Raw genomic sequence first — 26,125 nt, forward strand, 5'->3', positions numbered from 1 at the left:
GCCAAAGGACTGGTGCAAGAGACCTTTCTGGGGTGCTAATTTGGAGGAGGGAGTTTGAAATAGGCAAGACCACCGCCCTCCCTGAAGTGGGGAGCTGTGTAGAGAGGTGAGGTAATTGGGTGAGAGCCAGCTTACTTGGGAAGTGTTGGCCACAAAGCTTGGTCTTGGGAAGCCATTTGCTTTTCTGCCTTTGGGTAGATTGCCCACAGGTGGCGGTACCAAGAATGCCCTGTGGGGCACAGTCAGACCCCATGACCATTTCCTCAGAGAATTCGACTTAGCTCCCTGGTGAGGATCTTTCAGTGCACACTGTCCTCTTCTGTGGGAGCACCCTGCCTCAGCTGTCTGCTCATCTCAAGTGTGAAAGGCTCTTCAGGCAGGATCCTTTAAATTCACCAGGGTGTACCTGGTACCATGGTTGGGTGGATGAGTGAGCAAAGCATGGAAGGGTGTGAGGAACACTGAATTTATACAGTGTTTCCAATAAATGGAAGAGTACTGAACGCTGTATAAGGGCTTTTCTGTAATTGCCATGAGGGTTAAAGAAATGGGAGCATTCTGCTATATTTGATTAATGTGTTTCTTAAAAATATAAAACATAACAATTTTAGTATATGTGCTGCCGAAACGAGCACAAAACATAACAATATGAAATGTAGGACTTCGGTTGCGGACACGCTAGAGTAGGTGCGCCTTCCCCTACCCTTCCACCAAGGACAGGCAAAAGCTCTGGACATTATGTATGAAACAAATAGCTGAAAATTAGGAAGTGGGGAGAAGAAGGCAGATTGACTAGAGACTCAGGGATGTGAGGAATGACGTGCCAGCGAGCTCCTAGGTTCTCTTCTGTCTCCCTTATTCACAGGGACCTAGTGCTGGAGAAACTCACAACCCAGAAATGCTAATGGGTGCAGATAAAAATGAACCCCCTCCCAAGAAAAACAGAACTCAGCCTGTTCTTTTTTTTTTTTTTTTTAAGATTTTATTTATTCATTCATGAGAGACACAAAGAAAGAGAGAGGCGGAGACATAGGCAGAGGGAGAAGCAGGCTCCCTGTGGGGAGCCCAATGTGAAACTCAATCCCAGGACCCCGGGATCATGCCCTGAGCCAAAGGCAGATGCTCAACCACTGAGCCACGCAGGTGCACCTAGCCTGTTCTTTCTAACCAAAGCTGTGGAAAAGGGGCACAGATCTGAAAAGACAGCTAGAGCGGTCACTCTTCTGAGCTGGTCCCCACCAGTGACGTGGGTGACTCACTTTCCCTTCCTGCTCACTTAGCCTGGTTCCAAAGACCCAGTGCCCACTTCCTCTCTTCTCTCAGATGCTGTTCTGATCCTTCGAGGTGAACCAGCCCTGCCCCTCCCAGCCCCTCCTTCCAAAGCCAGACCCTCCATACCCCACCCTGCGTCCTTGTTCCCCACAAGGCTTCCAGGCATTACCCCAGAAGCACCACACATGTCCCTCACCTTCCGGTTGGCCTGGCCCGCCTCTCACTTCCAGTTTGGGGTGTCTGGGATCAGAGAGGATTGAGCTGCTGCTTTTCTCAGTCTGAGGACCCCACCCCACAGGCTCCATCCCCATCTGTCCCTGTGTGTCCATACACAGGCCTTTTGGCAGGGCCCACTCCCCGGGGAGCGGGGGAGAAACGTGCGTGCTGGCGTGTGAAAATGGATTCTTCTGTTCCCCTGGAGGGCATTGAAAAGACTCTGTATGTGAGGGAGCAGTGTGAAGAGAGGCCCGGGGAAAACAGGAAGACAGCCGTAAACTGTGGGGCTGCCTCTCGTGGTAGTGGGTCTCCGTGCCTGGGCCTCTCTGAGTGTTCATGCTCTGGCCTCTCTGCTGGGGTCCTGCTGGAAGTCTTTCTAGAATAAAAATCTCATTTCTTTTCTAGACCAATATGCAAACCAAACAGTGGTGAATGCCGCATTTATTTTTCTTGTGGACCCAGGAGCTCACTTTCTGAAGCTCTTTGGGAGGATGCCCCAGGATGGCTTTGGGCCAAATGACAGGGCCCGGAGGTGGGCCCTTCCTTTGGGCCCAGAGGTGGGCAGGCTCCTCATCAGAGGGCAGAGCAGAGCCCATGAGAACTCGGGGACACTGTCCCCTCCTGACAGCCCAGGACTGTGGTCAGGGGAGGCTACTCCCTCTCTTGCCCTTGGCACTGCCCTGCACAATCAGAGGCCTGGCAGCCAGGGGAGACTTAAAACACGAAAAGTGTAGGCCATGAAGCCTGTTGAAACAGCCATGCTCCATCCCTGCCTGGAGTCAACCTCAAAGTCCTTACTGTGACTTGTGAGCACTCGGGCCACTGGGCAGAGCCTAGGGACCCCTTCTCAGAACACTGCTCTTTCTTTACTGAAACAAAATATAGAGGGTTACAAGGGAAAGCAGTTCTTTTCAGATTCAGTTTTTAGATACTTTTCAAATTTATGATATTGGAAAATATGTGTTTCTCTGTTAAGACATTAAATAATAACGTCCAATAGCTGGTCTCACGGCTACTGTAACTGCATTTGTGATGAGCAGAAGTGACATTTCCAGATTCTGCAACAGTGGTGTTATGAATGGATGAGCAGTTCCTGTTGTTGAGCGGTTCCTGGCACCGTTGACATCACTGTTGGCTGTTGTCGACGTTCGTGACTGAAGGAAGTCCTGGTTTTCAGGGAGAGGCCAGTGAAAGAGAGATGACTTCTTTCTCCATCCAAGTCCATGGACCCCCCCTAAATCTTATCCATAGGCTTCTTGGCAGTGTCCTTGCCATCCCACCCTACAGAAGCCGGCCCTCACCTTTGTTTCTGGTCCCTCCCTCCTGCCCCATTCATGAGCTGCACGGGGCACCTTTCTGTTCTCCAAATACCCCAAGTGTGTTTCCAGCCTGGAGCCTTTGCACCGCCATTCCCTCCACCTGGAATGCTCTTCCCTACATTTTTCCAGGGAGCCGTTAGGTCTCACCTCAGGTAGAAGCCTTCACCACCAGCTTCTAGAAAGGAGGCCCATGCTCCCAATACTTGCTGCCTGTCACACAGAGCAATTTCTTAATGTTCTTTGCCCATAACTACATCTATAATCATCTTTTGTTTAGTTGTTGACTTGTGTATTTCCTGTCTCCCCAACTAGACTGGGCATCCCACAACTGGAGTGACTATGTCTTATCTGGTTCACCAGAAGAACAGTGCCTGGCTCACAGTAGGGGCTCACTAGATATCAGGTGAATCAAGGAGTGAATGAGGTGTGCAGTAGTGGGAGTCAGGGCTCTTTAAAAAGATAGATGACACATGTTTGCCATATTCAAGTTTGACCTAGCCAGCGCTCTCCACTTAGAGTCCTGGAGGTTTGGACTTAGGAAGCATCTGTTCTAGCACCCCTGCCCCAACCCTTACTCTGTAGGTCAGGAAGCTTCATATACTTATAAGACCGGGCCTTGGTCTCACATCTACGAGGTAGGGGAGGCCAGCCACAGTGGCCCAGGGCCTCTTTCCTCTGCAGTTTGATTAGTCCTCACAGGGATGTGAGGTTTTCAGAGTTTCCAGCTCAAGGAACTGAAAGCATCTTATCCAACCATCCATTTCAGACCTGAGCAGATAGGCTCCAAGAGTAGAAGTGACCTTCCCAGAACAGTCTGGACCCCAAGGCCCTGAGCTATGGCTTTCCACTCCCCAGCATCATATCGACTCATAAACATTTTGGGCATCAGCCCCCAACCAGTGTTCAAAGCAGAGAGGTTCATTTGGCACCAAGGATAGACATTTCTGCTGGTCTTTTTTGGTTTTCATTTTATCTCATGAGAGTGGGTTGCATGTTCATTTGGTTGCTTGACAGGTATTTATTGCACACTTACTATGCACCACCCACTGGGGAGACAGGCCTAGTTCCTGCTCTCCTGGAGCTCATTCATGGCTTTGCCCAGGAGACTGATGGAAATAAAGAGGTGATAACAAATCAAGAATGTTGTGTGATGGAGGAACAGGATGCTGAGCCAGAGAAGAATTGAGAGTCTCTATCCATCAGGAACATTCCTGGAGGAGGAGCATCACTCTGAGCCTCCCAGGGCATCTCTTTGTGTGAGATCCCTGAAGGCATGGATCATGTCCTTTCTATCTTGAGGTCTCCATGGCTGGCACAGTGAGTGGATGGATGGATGGGTAGGTGGATGGGTGGGTGGACAGATGGATGGATAGTGGCTGAATGTCTCCCTACCCAGCCCAGAAACCAGACCTGTGATTGTCAGCAGTGAGTATTAAGACAGAAACTCCCTGCTACACATGTCTGCTTCCAGTGTGAGCCCAGACATGAGCAACTGACTTCAGACAGCCCTGGTGGACGGTAGGCAGAGCACAAGAGGAGGAAGGGGTTCTCTAATGTCTGCTCAAAGCAGCATCAAATAATGACATTATTAGTTAATAAGCTAATTATTCTCGTAATTAGAGAACCCAAATCAAAGAAGTTCTCAGAAAGTCCAACGCTGAGAAGGCTGGAACGTCATTGTGAAGATAAAAGATTGTTGAGGTCTGCAAATATTCCTCAGTGACGCAGAAAGTTCTGTTGGGCAAAAGTGTGGCATTTTTATTTATTTAGTTCAGGCTCATTGCGTACTTTATTCTTTCATTAAAAAAAAAATATGAGGGGTTTGAGTGAAAGAGTTGATTATTCCACTGTTTGGCAGTATTTCTGGAGGAACTGTCCAAAAGCCATATAATAAATCAAGGCCCCCTCCCCACCCCCTGGCGGGACTGACGTTCACGAGGAGGCCATTCACAGCAAGTAGCTGCTGTGGTACCCTGTGCTCTCACAGACAGATGGGGGACATTTCGTTTGCCTTGTGGGACAGCCTCTTGCCAACGCCTTAACTCTTTCCAGGAGCAGAAGTTCTAGGCTGTAGGGGGTTCCTAGAAGTAGATTTAGATTCCTAACTTAAAAAAAGCAAACCAACAACAAAAACCGCCAACACTGTAATAGCATGAGGATTGCCTTGGACTATCTAGTGCCTGATTATTCACTCGACATTGCTTATGGTCCTTAAGGAAAAAATCAGCCTATAAATACTTGTGGAGACCCTAATATGTGCTGGGCAGTGTTGTAGGCACAATGGCCATACCATTGGCTGTGGAAGCCATGCAGTCTCATGGAGGAATGTCCATCATTGGCACTGGTGGTCAGTGGTGGCTCTGCTGGCCCCAGCCATGTGACATTAAGCAACTTGCTTAATTTCTCTGGGCCATGGTTTTGTCGTCTGTAAAATGGAAACAGTGATGCCAGTGCAGTAGAACTGTTGTTAGGGCCGGCAGAGTGCCTAGCACATGCCATTATTTCATTGTCATTGTCATCATCATCATCATCATTATTGTGGCACTAGTGGTATGAGGGCAAAAGTAAGGATCCTTTGGAAGGGCTTGAAAGTTTCCCGAAGAAGCGGAATTGACTGCAAATGATGAATGGGGCTAGCTCTTTCTGTGCTGACATCACATGGATCCAGTCCCCAGGGACCCCTGCCTTGGGGTCATCTGCATCCTACTTTTCCTTGAGCCCCTGCCTCCAGGCTCCTTTTTCTGGAGGCCCACCCTGATTTTTGCAGCCCTCAACCCCACAGCACATCTTAAGAAGCCTATAGTATTGCACCCTGCCCTGACCCCTGGTCTGCTGGGTCTCTTGAAAGGACATGTGGATGTTCTAGAAGGTTGCACCCCAGAGTCCTAACAATGGTTACCCCATGGGAAGGTGTGGAGGTCAGAGGGGGACATCAGCTTTATCTGTAAGGTGGTTTTTATTTATTTTTCTATTTCTATTTATTTTTTAAAAGATTTTATTTATTTGACAGAGCAGAAACAGGGAAAGTGGCAGGCAGAGGGAGAAGAAGCAAGGCAGCTGTGGAGCAGGCAGCCCAACATGAGGCCAGATTCCAGGACCCTGGGATCATGACCTGAGCCAAAGGCAGACAGTTAACCGACTGAGTCACCCAGGTGCCCCTGTAAAGTGCTTTCTTAAAATTTATTTATTTATTCATGAGAGACACACACACACACAGAGAGAGAGAGAGAGAGAGAGAGAGAGAAAGGCAGAGACACAGGCAGAGGGAGAAGCAGGCTCCATGCAAGGAGCCCGATGTGGGATGTGGGACTTGATCCCGGGACTCCAGGATCATGCCCTGGACCAAAGGCAGGAGCTAAACCGCTGAGCCACCCAGGGATCCCTGTAAGGTGGTTTTTAAAAAGGAGAATGCATTGGCATGTTATTTGTGTAGTTGAATGAATACTGAATCCCCAACCTGATTCCACAGCGGGACAGAGGGACAGTGACACCATTTCCTTCTTTCCTTGTTGACTTTGTGTCCCTTACTGAGTCATGGGCTCCAGGAGGATGGTCAGAGCTTCATCCTCTGTGCAGATCTGCAGGACTGTGGCTGAGGGGCTCCTGCTCTGTTCTGCTTGGGTGCTGGCAGGCAGGAACCCTGTAGCCTCTGGCAGGTGGGGTCCAGGGCCCCTGGCCTACGAAGGGAAGCCCAGGCCCAGATCAGCCCAGTCTGACCCTGGAGTCCAGCCTCCTCCTGGCTGCCCAGCTCTGCTTGCTGACCAGCAGTGGCCCCTTCATCCAGCCTCCAGTGGTCTGTCTGCACACTGGTAGTACTCATGAGTGTTTCCCTTTATCCTCTTCCTTTTTTTTTTTTAATTTAAAAGGTTTTATTTATTTATTTGAGAGAGAGAGTGAGCAATAGCAAGAGAGAGGATGAGTGGAGGGTGGGGAGAGGGAGAAGCAGACTCCCAGCTGAGCAGGGAGCCTGACGCGGGGCTCCATCCCAGGACCTGAGATCATGACCTGAGTCTAAGGAAGACGCTCAACCAGCTGAGCCACCCAGGCGCCCTCTTTCTTCCTCTTCCTGTGTGGAATGAGATGCCTCGGGTGCCCCCTTCACCCCCTAAGCAGGGATGCAACAGGGAACAGCCTCCCTTTCATGCGCCCTTCCTTGGGGGCCATTGGTTCCCCTCCCCCGCCTCAGGTACACAGAGAGTCTCGCAAGGAATCTGGGCTCCTGGGCTGGGTCCCACCCCACCTGAGGGCCTGCGTGACCCAGTCCCCCTAGGCCTGCTGGCATGTGAGCTCTTGATTTCATCGTCAGGGAGACCAAGTCTTTCTGCAGACGTCATTCCCGTCCTTGGGGTGATAAGGGCGCGTCACGTCTGCCATTCTGCCACTTACCATGCTCTGATAAGGCACAGCATCTGCTCGTCCTTGGAGGGCAAGATAAATTTAGATGTGGCGGATTTAGAACATCAGGTGACCTGTTTGCAGCTGTAGCTCTCAGGAGGAAGAGGGCAGTAGCCTGGCTTGTCCGCCCACTGGGTTCTGGGGTATTCGTCTCACCTCTCCACCAAGACCAGCCGCCTCTTGAAGGCAGGGGGTCAAGTCCTCGGGGCTGAGCACAAGCCTGGTGCTTGCAAGATGCTCAGTGATCCTAGCTGGTGGGTTTGGAGAGTCTTAGAACGGATTACCGATAAAGATTTCACAGACGATGTGCAATTGTTTTCAAAAGCTGCTCCGCAGGGAAAGGGGGATGATCGAGGGCAGGCTTCTAACTGATTAGGGTTTCTTCTTATCTTCCATGTTTTGGCCTCTTTGTAAGATCTTATTCCAGGGTTAAAACCAGGTTTGAACCTGGTTCAAACTGCTCTACGCCAGGTCTCCCATTTTCCAGAAAACTAAACTGAGTCCCAGAGAGAGAAGTGACTTGCCCAGTTCTCCCCGTGACCTGACTCCATGGCACGCGTTCCCTCACTGTTTCGGTTTGCTTTCGCTGCCATAACAAGGTGCCACGGACCAGGTGGTTTAAACAACAGACTAACTGTCTCATGGTTCTGGAGGCTGGATCTGGGATCTGGGCTCAAGCTTCTCTCCTGGCTTCTGGTGGTTGCTGGCAATCTTTGGCTTTCTTTGGTTTGTAGGAGTATCACTTCGACCTGTGCCTTCATCCTTAGGTGACCTTCTCTGTGCGTTTATGTGTCCACGCTTCTCCTTTTTATGAGGGCATCAGTCCTACTGGATTAGGGTCCACCCTTCATGACCTCGTTTTAACTTGATTACCTCTGTAAAGACCCTATTTCCAAATAAGGTCACATTTTTCAGTACCAGAGGCCAGGACTCCAACATATCTCTTTTGGGGAATGCAATTCAACCCCTGATGCCCACATTCTTACATGGTCTGATGAGGTCCAGTTCAAGGAGCCAGAGGAGCCCAATTCCCACAAGGCCCAAGTGCAGACCCCCTTCTCCCTGCTGACCTGGCTCAGGCTTAACTCTGGCAGGCCCAGGCTGAGGGCTTCCCCATAGGCTACAGGACCTTCTGGGGGAGCATTAACAGCTTTCTGAACTATGTTGCATGATACTTTTTATTCCCTCTTTATTCTTTTTTTTTTTTTTTCCCTCTTTATTCTTGTTGTTATTGTTCAAGTCATCCTAAATGGTAAATTACTTTGCTTAAAAACATACAAAAAACTTCAAGGAAAGCTCACTCATAATTTTACTACTCAGCTGTAGTCACAGTCAACATTTCCATGTAATTCCTTCCAACTTTTCCCCCTATGCACATGCCTATAGGGTTTTTTTTTCCTTACCTTTTTTCTTAATATAATTTCAAAAATATTTTCCCACCTCATTAAAATTCTCCATAGACGTGATTCATGTTTTTCCATTTGATGCAAATTTATTGAGCATCAAGCATCAATGAACAAAACACAGAAATTCCTGTTCTCTTGGTTGCCCACCTCCAGGGGAGTGGATACCCCAGTGGACAATTGGGAACTGGCCTGTTGCCTTCCACCCAGCACTGGTCCAGGCCCCCAGGTGTATCCCTGCCTGTGGTTTATTTATTTTTTTGTGGGCGGATTCTTCCTTTAAGCTATCTTGAAAATAAGCTCTTGGGGCACCTGGGTGGCTCAGTACGTTGAACCTGCTTCTCCTTCTCCCTCTGCTGCTCCCCCTGTTTGTATTCTCTCTCTCTGTGTCAAACAAATAAATAAAATCTTTAAAAAAAAAGAAAAAAGAAAAGAAGCCCTTGCCCATAAGCACAGCATAAACCTGATTTTTATTTTATTTTTTTAAAAAAGATTTTATTTATTTATCTGACAGAGAGAGACCACGCGTGCACGCACAAGCAGGGGGAGCAGCAGGCAGAGGGAGGGGAGGAAGCAGGCTCTCTGCTGAGTGGGGAGCCCGATGTGGGGCTCGATCCCAGGACCCTGGGATCATGACCTGAGCCGAAGGCAGACTCTTAAGTGACTAAGCCACCCAGGCACCCCGTAAACCTGATTTTTAAAGGCTTCATATTGATTTTATATATACAGATATATATGTGGATGTACATATATATCCAGAGAGAGAGTGAGAACTCTTTGTTTCTCTTTTCCTCTAGTTTTTGCCATTCCAGTTAGGCTCAGATTAACATCTTTGTACTTCATTGTGACATTTAGATCTCTGGCTCCGAGGTGAGAAAGCCTGCACTGTCTTTTTGAAGGTCAGACACATTAAAGAAACCCAAGCAGGGAGCATAGAGGCCTCTCCGCCTCCTTTGCTTCCTCTGGAATGTTCCATTTGCAGCCTGTGCTTGCATCTGCAGACGCCATTAACCTGAAATGTGCCTCTGATGGACAAAGCAAACGAGGCTCAGTGAGCACCCTGGGCCCCTGCTTGCCAGCCCCAAGTCACGGCAGTCACAGGCATGAGAAGGGCTTTTCTGTCTGTTTTGAGGCCGGTCGCCGAAAATGGGAAAAACAAGCCAGTTCACGCAGCAACAGGGACCTCAAAGCAGCACAAGAGGCCAGCTGACCTGCAGCAGTCTGAGCATGACAACGTTCTGCCCCATAAAGAGACACTAGGACAACACTTTTAATGGTCTCTGCCCAGACTCTATTTACGGAATTTATTTCCCGGGCTCCGTCTGTTCAGCAACACCTTGGCAGCCTGTCCCCCAGCATCTGTCTCAGTGCATTAAACACCCCTTGTTCTGAGGACCGCGGAGCTAGCACCCGAGAGAGTGAGAAGAGAAAATGTGGGTGGAAGGCTATTTGGGGCCAGTATAAACGTTTAAATTAAAAAAAATAAAATAACCAAAGAACAACAACAAACAATTTATCCCCTAAAGAGCTCCTGTGGGCACGGGTTCCTGTTGACTCCTTCCAGCCAGTGTTAGAAAGGAAAATGCGAAAATCGAGAAACCTTTAGAGCGCCGGTGTTTGTTTTCTCTGTTTCATGGTTGTGCTTGTCCTTATATCATCTTTCAAGATTATTTTTGGAATTATCTGTTTGTTCTTTTTCTCCTCACAAAAAGAAAATACATCCATTGATGAAATTTTCGAAATAGAATCTAGAAAGGGGAAAATAAAAATTGCCAGTACGATAGCCACTATGAACGTTTTGGTCTGTGGCCCTGGCGTAGTCTGTTCTGCTTATAGAGAGAGAATTGTCTCCTCTGTCATTTGTCTCCCTGCATAGAAGTCAGATAGCATTCTAAATGGGAATATACGGCTGTCGATTCCCCACTGGACTGAGAGGCAGAAGACCGAGGTTCTTGTTCCTCCTCCTTGATTCTGTGGCCTTGAGAAAGTCACTTAAGTTCAATCTGGTCATCTCTGAAATGGGGACCCAGCAATCCTTACCTTCGGGGATGATCGGGTGGCCACAGGAGTTCCTGGCAGGAAACGCTTTGTAAAGCTCTCAGCGATCTGTTGCTGGCTCTTCTCAGTGTGGTCAGGTGACCCGACAGTAGGACAAGTGGCTAAAGTAGCTTTCCTGTCGCCCTGATGAACTGTGACCCTTTCTTCTAAAGCTGCCCCTATATCTGATCTTGGTGAAAGTCACCACCTTCCCTCCTACTGCCCAGAGACCTGGGAGCCTCCCCTCTCCTTCCCAGGACACATGGCGGGTCCCTTTCCAGTCCCGGGCAACTCTGCATCCCCACTATCTCTGGAGTCGGCTCTTCTCTCCTCACCCCTACTGTCTCCCCTCACCCTGGCCACCTCTCCTGCCTGGACTCCTGTGTCACCTCTGTCCTCAGCTCCATCCAGGCTTACCCTTGTCTGACCATGCTCCATCCAGCGGCCAGGAAGCTCATTCTAAAATGTCATATAATCGAGCCACCACCTGCTAATGGCTTTCCATCAAGATCAGGATGGAACCCAAAGCTCTTATCCAAGCTGACTGGGCCCTGCCTTACCTGCCCTTGCTTGCTGCTCCGGCTTACCCCCTCCTACCTGTCCCTTGACTCAGCCACTCCTTCACATTTCCTCCCTTCTCCATGCCTTCACCAGACACACTTTCCTAATTCTGCTTGATAATGCACTAAACCTTACAGGTCCCTTCCTCCAGGAAGCCCTCTCTCATGACCTCCCTGGGCCTGAGTTTGGTCCTCTTGTCTGATGACTGATCTCCATCGTCCACTTGACTGCAGCTTCTGGAGGTAGAGCCTGGATCTGCTGGTGCCGCTCTCCCCAGTCCCCAACATAAGTGTCACCTCTACACCAGGCCCTTTTAGAATATTGATTTTCTTTCCTTGCTCAGATGTTTTTTGTTCTCCCTTGGGGATGGAAAACAAAAAACTTAAAAAAAAATTTATTCATAAGAGACAGAGAGAGAGGCAGAGATACAGGCAGAGGGAGAAGCAGGCTCCCTATGGGGAGTCTGATGCAGGACTTGATCCCAGGATCACAACCTGAGCCAAAGGCAGATGCTCAACCACTGAGCAACCCAGGTACCCCTCCCCCCCATCTTAATCTTCCCAAATCCTGGAATGATTGCTGATGGGTCTTCTTTTTCTGAGTCCTTTTAAAAGGCTCCCCATCCTCTCCCCTGCTGGGCCCCAGCTCACCTGAGGGGGAGGCAGGAGAGGATTGAGAGGGGTGCATGCTTCTAGTGGTCATGCTGGCTCCTCTGGCTGTCAGAGCCTGACTGGCCGGGCAGAGATGTACACGGAAGAGATGCAGCTCTGGGACTTTGGCCAAGCCCAGCCTGGGGCAGGGCAGGGCACAGGGAATGGCTTTGCCAAAAGACTCCCTCATAAGGCTTGGGTGTCAACAGCCTGGGAGCGCTTGGCCGCTATAGGCACTGTGCTTCTACCTTAGGGGCAGAGCTACTGAAGGGCTAACCCAGCACCGTCAAGAGTAAGGAACCTGAGCTGTGGTGTCAGAGGGACCTGGGTTAGAGCCAGGCACTATTCCTTACTGACTGTGACTTTGGACAAGTGATTTATCTTCTCAGTCCTCAATTTCCTTGGCTGCTATAGTAGTGTCGCAAGGATATGATGAACAAGTGGGGCTCTGCCGAGAGCCTGGCACACTGTGAGCACTCAGACATGGCACTGCTTTGTCACTGCTCTTCGCCATCGTCCCTGTCGGCAACAGTCCTGTTCAGTTCAGAGCTTTGTTTCTTGGTTCTCCTGCGGGTGCTAGTTGCCAGGTCCTGCTGGGTTTAAGTTTATCTGTTCATTCATTCGTTCATTCATTCTGTTATGCTCTTACTCTGTGCCAGGGATCTGGGGAGCTGCCAGGTGGTGGAGCGCTGCTTTCAGGAGTGGCTCCTGGCAACACGGGCTAGGCCACATTTATTGCTTTATGTAACCCGAATATGACCCCCTTCCCCTTAGCCCCACTTCCATCCCTCAAAGCTCTGTTTGCTAACTCTCAGCAGACTGAGAAGTTCAGGATGGTACCCTCTCCCCTCAGCAGAGGCCATCTTACCCGTTCCTCCACCTTCAGGCAGGAGGGACCTCAGACAACTCAGAAATGGTGGGGTAGGAGGTGATGGTCAGTCCCAGCCACGAATCCCTTCAGCTCACTCTGGGCAAGGCCCTGCGGAGAGTCCCAAGAGAGGATGTAAGGCCAGCTCTCTCCCCTCGGGAGCTGTCCCTCATTGGGAAGATGGGACAGAAAGCACACACATGATGCTGGGTAACAGCCACGTGAAGGTGGGCAGCTGGCACATGTTCCTCCTCAGTACCAAGTGCCCAGAGGTGGGGCGGGGAAGGGAAACAGAGACATCTATGTGGGATGGAAAGGTTCAGGTGAGCAGGTGGGAGAAAAAGGAGACTTTTGAGAGTGCACAGGTGCAGCATCAGAGAACCCGCAAGCATTTCCTAGGCACTTACCGTGGCTGGGCATTGGACTATTTGCTTTATGGACACACACCTATTGGATTGTTACAGAACCTTATGGCCTAGGCACCACCTCCTGCACCCTTTATTTTATGGATGAAAATGCAGAGACTCAGATTTGTAAATTGTTCAGAGTTACAGGGCTCTGGAAGAAGCAGAGTCCGGATTCAAACCTGAGCCCAAGTTAAGTCTCTGCTGGCTGTGGTTTTCCACCATGTTTGCCATGCTTGCCCCGTGAAGGTAGGACAACGTGGGGCACATTTAGGAAGCCCTGCTTTGATGGGCTTTGTGCAGAGAAGCCATGAGAGAAAAAGTCCAGGTGAGGCTGGGTCAGGCCCAAGACACCATCTGTGCCTCTGGCCTAAAAGGTTAAATCTTTGTCCTGCAGGTAGTAGAGAGCCACTGAATGTTCCTCTGAGAGCCCCTGCAGCAGTCCTCAGGGTGAGAATAGAGCAAATGAAAGCCAAGGAGAGACAGCAGGCTGGGCTTTTAGAGGGATATGAAATTCATTCACTTCTCCAGATATTTATCACTTACTGTGTGCCAGGGAGAAATGACGCAGTGTTTCTCAAATACCAAGCCCAGGACCTGGAATGTATCATAAATGGCCTCCACTCCTGATGACGCTGTGCCATAGCTCAGGTAACACGACAGGAGGCAAGAGTCCCTGGAGCTCCTGTCACTTGCGGCGTCAGGCTGGGAGCAGGTTTCTCTTTGTGACGTTGGGTCACAGGATGCCTTTCACACCACCCATGAGGTCTCGGAGTTGGCAGCTGTTCCTGCTGCCCACCTGTCTCTTCCCTCCCCTTTTCAGAGGTGGTTTCTCGCTCCCCTGCTGTCTGTCCCCTCTCCCTCTACCCTCTGCAGGGCCTTTCGGAAGGTGGCAGATGGGCGTAAATGTCACACTGGCCATCTCTGAGAGACTACCTCAGGTGCCACCCAGGTGGGGCTTGCAGGCCCACGCTAGGTCAGGGTTAGGATGCGGGTGTGGGGTGCAGAGGGGGAGCTCTCCACCCTCAAAGTCCCCTGGCCACCTCCTTTGGCCATCCAGCCATGAGACTTACTCTCTTTGGGCTTTCGCTACCTGCTGTCCCCATTTGGCGTTAACATGAAAGAAATTGTTCTCAGCAACTCTTGGCCTGCTGCTGTACTAACTTCTCAGCCATTTCCAACCTTCACCCTTCCTGGATTCCCGGGTCCCACAGTGGCTTTACCAGCCTCGCCAGGTGGAAACCTCAGAGTTCCTGCCCCCATTTGGTTGGGTCAGTGCCCTCTTCTCTATCCCACTGCCTTGACACTCATCACCCTGCTTGGTCTGATGCAGTAGCCTCTTCATTGGTCCACTGTTGACAACGGTTTCTTCTTCCTTCTTGCCTATCCAATCTAACCTTGTTTGTTGATCTCAGCACTTAGAAGCTTCTTGACTTTTCTGAAGACATCAAAGTTGAGACTTCTAGAAGATATAAATGGTCTATCCACTGCCCATCAGACAAAGTCCAAACCACACAGCCCTAAGGCAGGACCTCTTGCCAAGCCTGTCCTCTGCCCCCCTAAAATTGGGCAGTTTGATTAACATCTCTGATCTACAGAAACAAACCAAAAATGCTAATGATAGCTACTACTGATCAGATTCTTATTATGTGCCAAATATGTGCTGATCTCTTTTGCATCACCTTTTTATACCTACCCCACTGTTTTTAGGCTTATTTGGCATTTAAGGAAATTGGGGTTTGTGGCAGTGAAGCTCCATGCCCAAGGTCACACATAACTAAGAGGCAGAGCCAGGCTCCATCTGAGCCTGGTCCTTGCCTTTAGATATGGGGACCGTGTCACTCAATTTTCAGGGTTGCTAGAGAGTTTAAATGCGGTGGCAAATTTGGAATCACCTGCCCAGTGCTGAGCACACAGGGCTTTGGTAAACAGATTTTCTTCCTGCTTCTGGTCTTTGCTCAGGCCACATCCTCCATCCTCCCTACCTGACCTCCTACCTCCAAAGTCAATGGATCCTTGCCTGGAATGACAACTGACCCCCTCCACCCAGGCTCTAGAGTGTTCCACACATGCTGCCACCAAGCCCTGGCCACGGGGAACAGAACTAGGCCTCAGGTATCTGCCTACTTTCTCAGAGGGCATGTGATGCTTTGTAAGCCTTGCCCCTCCCCTAGTGTCCAGTCCTGTGTGGGAGCTGGGAAAGTGTCCACAGAACCAGTGAGGCAGCAAAGGAATCCACGAGGGAGGGAAGGGAGCAGTGAGGAGAGGCCATTGTCATGGAGCAACCCGAAGAGTGGTCCTCAGGAGCCCTTGCAGCTAGACCTGGTGCGGCTCCGGCTCCCCCTTCCTCCCAGCCTGGCAGCCTCCTCCTCATACCTCCACGATCTGAAGTTTGGGGCATTTCCTTCAGTTATTTCCTGACCATGACTTCATGGGTCAGAGTTAGCATCTCCTGAGACAGGAAGGAAAAAGCCCCATGAGGCTGGGTTTATGGAGGGTGAACAGTTTCCTGCTGCCCCTGGCTTCCCACTTGTGGGACCTGCAGTGGAGCCCCAGCCTGGTGGCACTGACGGCTCTGCTTGGGAGGTGGCCTCAGGTTTCAGTAGGATGCGTGGGCTAGAGCTCCAGGGCTGAGGTACCTCTGCTAGCTCCAGCTCACACACCACCTGCCCGACCATCGGAACGCCATCAGCGAGGGCTAGCTGGCTGGCTTGTGGGCCCTGCTGGGAAGACCTCAGAGGGATGGGCATGGGGGGTCCTCACTGCTCACCTGACTTCCAGGGCTCTGGAAGGAGTGGGGAGGCACTGGTGAAACCCGTTCACCAGAAATTCCCATAGAATGAACTGGCCTTTCCTGTTACGGTCTCCTCTGACGACTGTGCCCCTCTGAGGACAGAACTGCCCGGGCCTTCTCTCCAGCTTACAAAGGGGGTGTTGGCTAGAATCTCTCACCCAGGACCAGAAGGAAATTGGACTGATTTACTGTCCATTGTGGGGCTCATTCTCCCCACTTCAGCACCAAGGTGCAGTCATGGTCTCTGGGAGCCATTTCATTTCCATTGACCGCCTAGTCCCAAGGGGTTAGGTGGGGCTTCCACCTGGCTTACCTGAGAGGAGCCTCCACTGTGCTCTATCTGTTGCTGTTCAGCCTACTGGAAAAGTCTGCAGGGCTTCCCTCTTGTTGATAGGACCCAGCCTGGCATTGGTGACTCACCCTCTTATTATGTGTGCATGTGTGAGACTGCCCATCACCGGAGGATACTTCATCTGGCTATCTTGTAGCCCTCTCACCTCAACGGGTGTCAGGGGAAACAAGGGTGTCTGGGACTCTGACCCGGAGACACTGACCTGGAAAGAGAAGGCCGTGGGTAATAGTGAAGAGTCTCCCAGGCCAGAAGCTACACCTTCCAAATTCTTCGTGGCCCCTGATTATCAATCGTGCTACCCCTCTAAGGCTCGGAGAGAAGGGACTTGTGAGGGCTGCTGGCTGGTGAGTAGGAGAGCCCAACCCCAGAGTCCAAGGAGGCAGAGTGTGTGCAGGGGGAGGACGAGCTGCCTCGGCTTCTACCTCCTGCTGGGTGGGACCCAAGGGATGTAAGGCCTTTCTGGGGGAGGGGGCTGTGGAGAGTCTTCCCAGGGGCAGCTTTGATCTCTGCCTTGTTGCTTTGTGGCAGGAAGTGAACTCAGGCCCTCCTAGTGGCCACTGAGCTCACAGGTCCATCCTGGTGGCTACCTCCGGGTAGGGATGCCAGTGTCTGGAGCTGGGGATCTGAGTTCCAGTCCATTTCCTCACCAACCAGTTAGGACTTCTCAGCAATGTCTGAGCTGGAAGGCCTTGGTCCTGTGCTAGCCCCACTCCCTCACCTTGCGGTGGGGAATGGAGGCCCTGCCAAAGGATGGACAGGGCAGGCTGGAGGCTGAGCACGGCCCCAAACAGGGAGGGACCAGGTCTCTTGGCTTCATGGCCAGGACTGTGGTGGGGTGGCATGGGGGAGAAGTATTTCTGGGCCTGTGGTGGGAAAGGACACAGCATTGGTGCCTCACCTCCTCTCATGCTGCCTCGAGGTAACTGCTGGGCGAGTAGGCCAGGCCGCATCCTTAGTAGTGGCCTCTGATTTAGAGAAGGCCTTGCTCCTGGCTCTGGACCTTCCCTAGGGGATGGGGACGGCTTGGCAGGCGGAGAGGCAGCCTCATTTGCACCCGCGGGTGTGGCCAGGCATTGCCAGGGGGGCATGTCCCTTGTTCTGTTCCTGTGTCCACTGCCCTGCTCTGCGCAGAGTGACGCCCCACCAGTGCACCCTCGGCTCCCCCACCAAACCTGCCCTTGGTGCCACCAACGTGTAGCCAGTGGCTGCGCACAGTAGGCGCTTGTCGTCTGTTTACCGAGGAGTCCTGAAGCCAGGCTGTAGCTTATCCCCCCACTAACTCCAATCACCCACCTGCATCTCTCTTTGTTCAAACTGCTGGGAAGCCCGCAGCCGGGTTTCATGCTGAAAGCATAGCTCTCCTTTGTCAGAAGTCCTGGAGGGAGCTCATTTTATTCTTTCCTCCCTCTTCACTGCTTATTTCCTGTTCTTTGTCTTTCATGGAACAATTGAAATGTGCTTTTATTGGGAAATGCTGTGGATCCTTTTGGGATGTCAGCGAGCAATAAATAAATCAGTACCTCACCAGTGAAAAGGTGAAAAAGCTTCCTGCTCCACCTGGGAAGCAGGTGTGTTAGAGTTCTGTTCCTCCTCTCTGCAGAGTGGGCAAATTGGCACCTTCCCTGCTGGCCTCGAGCAATGTAGGGGCCGAAGGTATTGTGAAGGTATTGTGACAGGCTGTCGTTGTGCTGGGCGGCACTAGGCCAGGGCCTGCCCCAGGGCTCTGCAAGGTGGAGTTACTCAGGCCGGAAGATGGAATGTGCCTCTATGAAATTAGCTGTGGAACAACCAGCCCAGAGGGGGCCTGAGGTTGCCCAGCTGGGCACAGCTGGGCAGCTCCCCCGTTTTGGAGAAACTGTCTGAGATCAGATGGTGGCTAGATGGGCCATCGGAAGGTGTCCTGGAGGGGAATCAGACGTCACCGGTTATAGCACTGGTGACAGGCCAACTACTTTTGTTGCTTTGCTGTGCTTCTCCCTTCCTGGTAAAGAGACACAATGACGGAGCATCCACAGTGAGCCAAAACGGTGACATTGTCCAAAAAAGGAGCTAGCTCGATTGAGAGGTATAAATAGTGTGTGTGTGTTGGGGGGCGGGATGAAGGGGGAGCAGATGACAGGGCAGCTCTGCTCACTCCCTTCGCCACCACAGGAGGGCTGCTCTTGAAGTCCCGGCCACCAGCAGGAGACAGAGTTTTTGAGATGTTGGCAAGAGATGAGAGGTGAGCAATCCCCCACCGTCTTCCACTCCCCAATGCCTCCTGCCTGCACCATCAAAAGAGCGAATTGGAGAGAATGAGCTTTAGGCGGAGAGGTTGAACAGTCCATTTGCTGAGTTCAGAGAAGAGCTGGTGTGGGAAGGACACAGAGAGGGAGCTGGCGGGCTGGGTTAGCAGTGGGCCGAGGCTGGTCCTCTTTGGGCTTCAGTGTTACAAAGCTGCAGACAAAAGGAAGACAGCACCTACAGGCAGGGGCATGGCTTTGGGAGGTGGGCTGAAGGGATGCAATGTCAAACCATATTTCCAATGGTTCTGAAAGGAAAGCAGTGTCTTTAAACCAGACTAGGTTCCTTTGCTCTGCCACTTGCCAAATGGACTTGGGCAAATCTATCACTTTCAGAAAGTAGTTCCTCACCTGTGCCCTAGTGTAAATAAGTAACACCTCCTGGGGTCTCCATGCATGGCAACTCAGACACTTCCTGTGCCCCATTGTGCTCAGGGATGGCCCTGCCGCTAGCGCCCCCAAGATGATCATTGGCTGTGGGCATGGGTCTGTCTCTCTGCTGTCCTGCTGACAGCCTTTCTAGGGTCTTTGGACAGTAGACGGTTATTTTTCCAGTTAGGTCTGAATATGGTGAAAGCTAGCTCTCCCTTCCTACACCAATTCAGCTACTGGCTCCTATGCTTCCGAGTTCCAGGGTTTCCTGTGATCCTCAAAACCACCACCCGCCTGTGGGACTCACTCAGGCCCCATGCCACTGGCTGTTGTTCTGAGTGTGTGTGCCTGCTCAAGCCCCGTGGAGGCTGTGGGGTGCTGTGCAGCTTGCAAAGCTTTCTTCACGCTGAGCGAACGTCATCCCCCAGCAGTCCTGTGGGAAGTGGTATTTTCGTTCTTATTTTACAGATTGGGGTTCCAGAAGTTGCAGGCAAGGCCTGGATGTGTCTATTTACTGCTACCTCTCGGGGCTTACATGTAATTGTGACCACCACCCAGCATCTCATCCAAGATGGGGTGGGGACATAGGGTAGATGGGGCTAGAGGGCCCAGCTTGTTCCTGCTGGACGAACTAACCACCAAGTGGGGAATCCTCTAGCTCCAGAACCTTCTGCATGTAGGTCTCTGGCCCTGTGGTCCCATGTAGCCTGCTGCCTACACCTGTCTCATTTTTTTCAGTCTGCCATTTGGCCACAGAAGGTTGAGGTGGTAGGAAAAGTGAGTTACCTTCCAGTCTGAATTGGCATGAATTTGCCAAATAAAACATTTTACTTATGCCCCAAAACATTTTGCTTGGTTACTTCTTAACAGGCCAAGTGCACTATTTTCCATCAAAACATTTCCATCATTAAAAAAATGTCTCTAACCCAGAAGCTGGGTCCTGCTGCATCCTTGTCACAGCTCACATTTTATTTGGTATCCAGTGTTTCCAGAATGTCACCACCTCTTGCTCTGCATAAGGACCGTGCTCCCTGATGGAAATATTTTGCAAGAATGTATTCAGCTGTCGAGGTGGTACAAAGCTCCTTCAGAAGGTCTTTTTTGTCTAGTTCAGAGAAGGATCCCTATTCCCTGTAGTCCCTGCCACATTTCACTGGCCAGTACGGGTCTCTCCAGGGCGCCACGAGATGGATCAAATCCCATTACAGCAAGAGCCATTGAAAATTCATGGAAATGTTTGTGGAAGCAATTGCAGACTCCTTTGCTGACAGCCACTTCTTACGTGTAATTTTTTTTGTGGAACATGCACCCGGCACAGCAGAAGAATTTGGATGCCCCTCAGAATATGCTGGAATGGAATTTGGCTGTGCTCTCTGTCCAGGTCTCTGATATGGTTGCAAGAGAATTTTCTCCTGTCATGAGGCAGATACTCAGTGGGCTTCCTCTAAGTCACAGATGCTGGGAGACAAGTACTGTCCAGGCCCCGTCTTCAAGGAGCCTGGTTGACAGGGATAGAAGATGTCTGTGCATCTCATGCCTCAGTAATCAGAATGACATTAGGAAGGGTGGCAGGGATGCCTCTTCGTGTGTGATGATTGTAGGTAGCCCAGTGAACTATGGTTATGCATTTTTTAAAATGTATATCATAAAAAAATAAACAGTAACCACAGCAATAACTTCCCAGCAGGTGGGAGGAAGGGTCAGTTAACACCCAGGTTAAAGAAAATATCAGGTAAATACTAGAAGAATAGGAAGAATTGCAGGTGATAGATTATGGCGACAAAATTCGTAGCTCACCAATGGCTGATGACTGGAAAAGTTAAAGTCATGTTTGTCGTGTGCTGATGGAATGCCAGGGGCTTTGCTTCTATTGTCCTCCAAGCCTCAGAAAACTCTGGAATGTGGTAGTGTTACCATCTCAACTGATAAGCTGATGAAACAGTGTCTGAACGAGGTGAAATGATTTGCCTGAAGTCACGTGGCTGGCTAGTGAATGGAAGAACTTGGATTTGCACTCTGGGCTGACTCCTGATAATAAATTCTTAACCACTCTTATGTGACAAGGTACTGCAGTTGGTCAAATAAAGAAGTAATTATTTCCTCCCTAGGGTGGGAGGAGGACAGCTTTAACTGAGGGGTAGGATTTAGCAAGGGATCCCATGGATTAAATACTCATGGTAATTGGCTGGATGGTTTGAACACCATATTTTTTCCTAGCATAATGAAGTCTTGAAGTAGGCTGTGGGTTGGCTGTTCTTTGTCACCAAGGACCCAGGCTCCTTCTATCTCTCTGGTCTGCCAAATACCTCATGGTGTAAAATGGCTGATGCAGCTCTAGCCATCACATCACATTCTTGTTCACGGCAGGAAAAAAAAAAAAAAAAAGGAAGAAGGAAAAGGATAGATGTACAATGAGAGGACTTTGCAGAGCTTTTCTGGAAGCTGAACCTAACAGCTTGTCTTCATCTCATTGGCCAGCTTTGGTTATGAGGGAGGCTGCCTGCTGTGTGCTAGGCATACATGCATGAAGGACAAAAGTCCTGTCTTCAAGGTGGTTCCAGTAGAGTGAGCTGCTCTTGGTTTGAGGTGATAGAGGGGACAGCAGTTGAGTAGAGAAGAAAAAGCCTCCTCTGAACGGGAACTTGCTTCTGCAGTGGCCCCAGCAAGCTTGGTCTGTTGTGGATTGTTCAGCACATTTATTTGGTGTTTAATTGGAGTGTAGAGTTGCAGTAATTAGGCTGCCTGAGGCGGCCCCTGCCTGCCATCCCATCAGCCCCTCTGAAAGGACAAGAACCACTCTTGAGTATAAACCAGTCCAGCTCCCCAACCTTCCACCCTCCAGTGCAATTAGAGCAGGAGCCACAGAGCCAGCTTTTCACTGCAGCCCAGAACTGAATTCTGGGCTGTGATTTAGAGCCCAGCATGGTGCTCGCAAGCCCCAGAGTGGGTGTGGGGTGTTCTGTGCAGCTCACGGGCAAGTGTGAGACCTGGAAACCACGGTCATCACACCTCCTGCCTCATCCCCTGCCTCTAGGCCCTGGGGGTGTGAGTTTGCTTTTTCACTTCTCGGCTCTCAGGAGTGCATGCTGGCTGGTTGCCAGGAATATCAAGTTTGGAGAGTTCTTTAAAAATCAGTGATGCTCTTGTGAGATGGCCAAAGTCGTTCTGGGACTGGTTCATAGGTCAGTCCTTGTTCATGTGAAGGCCTCTCTGCTGGGATTTGGGTTCTTTGGGGCCTGAAATGTTCTGTTTTTACTTCTTGGGAATCAGGTTGTCAGACCGTGGAAAGAAGCTTAGGGCAAAAATGGATGCAAGAGGTGGGATCAGCCCCTCTCCATGCCTCCATGTGCTTGATCTGGAAACTTCGCTGCAGCCAATCTGGGGAGAGGAGCCTCTGTACTCCAGTGCTCTGTCTCTGTTCTGTAATTACCTCCAAGCAGATAGTATTATAAAGAGGCTGGAGAGATGCTTTCATACAGTGTTAGAAATCAAACCGCTATTAATATGCTAATTACAACCATTTGTATTTACCATTAAAGCAGGTCCTGGAGAGCTTCTCCCTGGCAACACTATTAGACATTCTGTTCTTGAAATAGAAAGTCCATATTACTTTTTAATGAAAGCTCTAAATCCAGAGCTTCCCTCTGTTCAGCCAGCCCTTTCCCTTGAATTCAGTAGGTCCAGCCCCGGGCTCCTGGAATGAAGGCCAGGTGGGAGGAGGGTGAGGATGAATTGATCCACCTCGGAAAGCAGGCAGGAGCTCACCATGCCAGTAGACACCGGGGCCCTGCAGGTTCCAGGCTGGTTACCTGCTGATGTCATTATACATGTAAGCATTATTTTTAGCAGTGGCATCACTCCTAAAACCAGTTCTACTTGGTTTATTTTTAGATTGGATGATGCAGGTGCTGTTTGGAAATGTCTTTTTCTCCCCACATCACTTTTGTCCTGGAAGCACCCAGTTTATGAGGAAAACAAGATGGCACCCATAGTGACGGACAATACAAACATTTGTTTGGGAAACAGAGGGATGAGTGCCTTATTTGTTTTGGGGGGGGGGGTCCCAGGGAGTCCATACGTCTTGACTTTCTGAGGAGTTGTGTGAGACAGAAGCCCTCTCTGATCTGGGGGCTTTCATTCATTCCCTGGCTAACGAGAGAGTAAGTTCTTGTTCCAGTCATGGATTGAAGACATCCAGTGAAGGTTGTGAGATTTTTCTGAAGGGCAGGCTATAGATTACAGAAGAATAATATGTTAGCTAATGTATTTTATAAAATCTAACAAATATTTAAGCATCTACTATGTGCCAGACCTAAATGAGGCACCATAAATACATTGGGGAATGGTCCAGTTACCACTGATGTAGTGACATAAAACAAACATTATGCCTATGGATTCTGTAGGTCCAGAATTCAAAGAGAGTAAAGCAGGGTTGGCTTATTTCTGCTTCATGTTGTTCAAGGCCTGAGTGCAAGACTTCAAGGTTGGAAGACTCATCCACTCACATATCTTGCAGCTGGATGCTGGCAGTTAGTGGAGTCCCAGCTCCTCCCCATGTGGCTTCAGCATGTGGCTTGGGCTTCTTCACAGCATGGTGGTGGTTCCATGGGTAAGCTTCTCAGAAATGGAGAGCTAAGCAGGACCTATGTCCCTTTTGTGACCTTGCCTCAAAAGTCACAAAGCGTCACCTTCACCACATTCTGTTGCTTGGAATAGTGGCAAGTCCCTACCCGGATTCAAAGAGAGGGGACACTGACCCTCGCTCTCCGGGGTCGAGGGGAAGGGGAGTGTCAATCACATTGTAATGAAGAGCATATGGGATGTAGGTATATTTCAAGAAGTATAAGAGAGACTTGGAAATATGAGCAAGGAAGAAGAAGCTATAAAAAATGGCAAAGCAGATTCTAAAAAAGGAAGAAAACTTAAAAATGAAGGTGTAATAATCAGAATTAAAACATCTGAAGCTCCTTCTGTCTTCTTCAGAAGGAAAGTAAAGATGTTGATTAACCTCAGATTTGTTAAGAACAGACATAGCCCTGAGACTCTTTTAGCAAGGTCAAAACTGTTTTCATAATGATACATAATAATCCATAATGATGTTCTCCCTTTTCACTCATCTTCTCTCACAAGTGTAGAGTTTTCACGCCTGTGTGACACATGATGACATCATCACTCTGCCAATTAACAATATATGCTTGTATATTCCTGTGTTTCAGATTTTTCTCAATTTTATTTTCTAATAAGGAAATATTGATAGAATCCACATAAACAAAAGCAGTTGGTGGTGGGTGGTGGTGGGGAGGGGGCTCGATAATTTCTAGAAGTGTGAAGATGTCCTGAGTCCATTAAGTTTGAGATCCATCATTGTAGGGAAGGGGACAAAAGAAGAGAGACAATGAGACAATCCTTGTGAAATAGCGTTTCCTGAGTTCTGAGAAACAAGTGCCGGTGTATAGTTATTCTTTGTTCTAAGATAATTCAAGATAGAAACTTTTAAATCTAGAGGACTGTTGAAGAAAGGTGGTAAGTGTCATGCAGGCCAGAATGTGGACATGAAGAATTTCAGGACTGGGTTGTGGCTGCCCTGTGTTACAGCGACACCTACTGAACGACAGGGGTATTACAACCCAGCTCTATGGAACACGGGACCAGCGAGAGTAAACGCCGTATTCAGACCATAAAGGACATAGAGGAGAGCAAATTCTGTCAGGCAGAGTATGGCATTGTAACATTTGTTGGCAAAACAAATTCTGAGACAAGACAGAAGGGATCTCAAAAAAGACATAATGACAATTCCATTCCCTACGCACCCTCTTCCTCGGTTAGATGGAAAATTAGTGGTTTCATCAGGGAGCCTAGAGCAGAGCCTAACGGCAGAATCAACTTAAAGTTTTTAAGAAATAGTACTAAGGTTTTACAGAATCAGAGTCTCTGGGCCCAGAATTTTATAATTTTAAAAAGTTCTCCAGGGAACCTAGTCATGTCTGTATATCTGGCCCAGAATGGCTCTGCTAAGGATGATTTCTGTCCTATAGGAACCACACTAGGGCTGGGAAGCCCTTCCACTGGTTGCTGCTCTGTTCCTTCTACTGCTGTCAATGCCCAAGTTTGGAGCTCCAGGTCCTTGGATTTTAGACCACCTTTGTGCTTCATGCCTTCTTGATGTCTGGGATTCTGTTTGATTTCCAAGGTTGGCCTAGCTAGGGTCCAGTTGGCCTGATGCCCTGTCAGAGCACCCCCCGTGCTCGCATGTCTCCTCCTAGCATTGCCTAGATCCAACTTCCAAGAGTCTTTGGGCTCTTTCAGCTCCTTCTTTTTCCTTTAACCCCAGACTTACTTCCATTTGTGCCCCAGAACCATCAACAAGGAATAGCCTAGAATAGAGAGAACTATCGAAAATAAACAAACAGCAAAACAGAACTACAGCCTTCTGTGTGCCAAGGCTTAGCCTAAGCCACCACTGAGCCCTTTTGTTTCGAGTTTTCAACACAGTCAATGGGAGGATTTGTCTTCTCATGTAAAAACGCTTCTCAAAACTGACAAAAGGGAAAAAAGGCTTTGCTTTACTGAAATTTGTACTGCCAGTCCTCCCTTTTGCAAGCCTACGAGTTCTGGGCTGTCTCATGATACCCCTGTGGCATTGTCAACAAAGACCCAGCCCCAGGACAAGGAGCTTCCACACCCACGAAAGAACAGCATGTGGGTGAGGCCTGGCCAGGGAAGGGAAAATTCTTAATAACCAGTGGGGTGTGAAAGGGGTGGGGGCCAACCAGAGCATAGAGCCCAGGCGGAGTGAAGTGATGCCAAACGCTTTGCCCTATCCAAGGTAATGAAAGTGATCTGTAAGTGGTGTTTTTTTTCCTTTTAAATGACAGAGCAGGGCTGGCTGAGGAATAGGGTTTGACCAATTTAACCAGAAATGTAGGCGAAGCTTGTTTATGCTGCAAAGATAAAGCAACAAGTGGGAGACAGGGTAGGCTGTGGCCTTCCTCTACATTTGGAAGCTGTTGCCTTTCTCTTGGCAAATTCCCTAAAGTCTGAGACCATCTAAGCACAATGAGGAAATGCCTCTAGAGGGACCTGTGTCGTGTCTGCAGATCTGTGCCTTGGGAGATGGAGGCTGGGGCACCCATGTGGGAGTATCCTGCTGTGCTAGGTGGTGCCTGGGGTCAGGGAGATGTTGTGAGGGCAAGGGCCAGT

The 26,125-nt window shown here is 49.8% G+C and overlaps 1 protein-coding gene and 1 long non-coding RNA gene across 8 annotated transcripts in view; one reads left to right on the forward strand and one right to left on the reverse strand.

Moving 5' to 3' along the window:
* The window catches only part of GRK5 (G protein-coupled receptor kinase 5), a 212,296-nt gene that overhangs the window by 100,816 nt on the left and 85,355 nt on the right, over nucleotides 1-26,125 (forward strand). Inside the window, exon 1 of one of the 4 annotated variants that reach the window (XM_038578949.1) lies at nucleotides 20,857-20,989. The exons of the other annotated variants lie outside the window; for them this stretch is intronic. The gene's annotated coding sequence lies outside the window, so the exon portion shown is untranslated. Of the gene's footprint in view, nucleotides 1-20,856; nucleotides 20,990-26,125 lie in introns of those variants that run through there. 4 annotated transcript variants of the gene reach the window in all.
* On the reverse strand, nucleotides 1,424-23,541 carry LOC111092991. 4 transcript variants are annotated; one of them, XR_005380701.1, is made up of 7 exons: nucleotides 23,431-23,541; nucleotides 17,565-23,154; nucleotides 16,233-16,473; nucleotides 12,722-12,832; nucleotides 11,854-12,443; nucleotides 10,646-11,562; nucleotides 1,424-2,654 (listed from the first exon to the last, which is right to left on the reverse strand). It is a non-coding gene; the product is annotated as an uncharacterized LOC111092991 (long non-coding RNA). The 4 variants fall into 4 exon arrangements; XR_005380702.1 differs by lacking the exon at nucleotides 1,424-2,654 and adding an exon at nucleotides 9,294-10,353; XR_005380699.1 differs by lacking the exon at nucleotides 1,424-2,654 and having other exon boundaries at nucleotides 9,294-11,562.

The sequence above is a fragment of the Canis lupus genome, chromosome 28 (assembly GCF_011100685.1).
Source record: "Canis lupus familiaris isolate Mischka breed German Shepherd chromosome 28, alternate assembly UU_Cfam_GSD_1.0, whole genome shotgun sequence".
Classification (NCBI taxonomy): domain Eukaryota; kingdom Metazoa; phylum Chordata; class Mammalia; order Carnivora; family Canidae; genus Canis; species Canis lupus.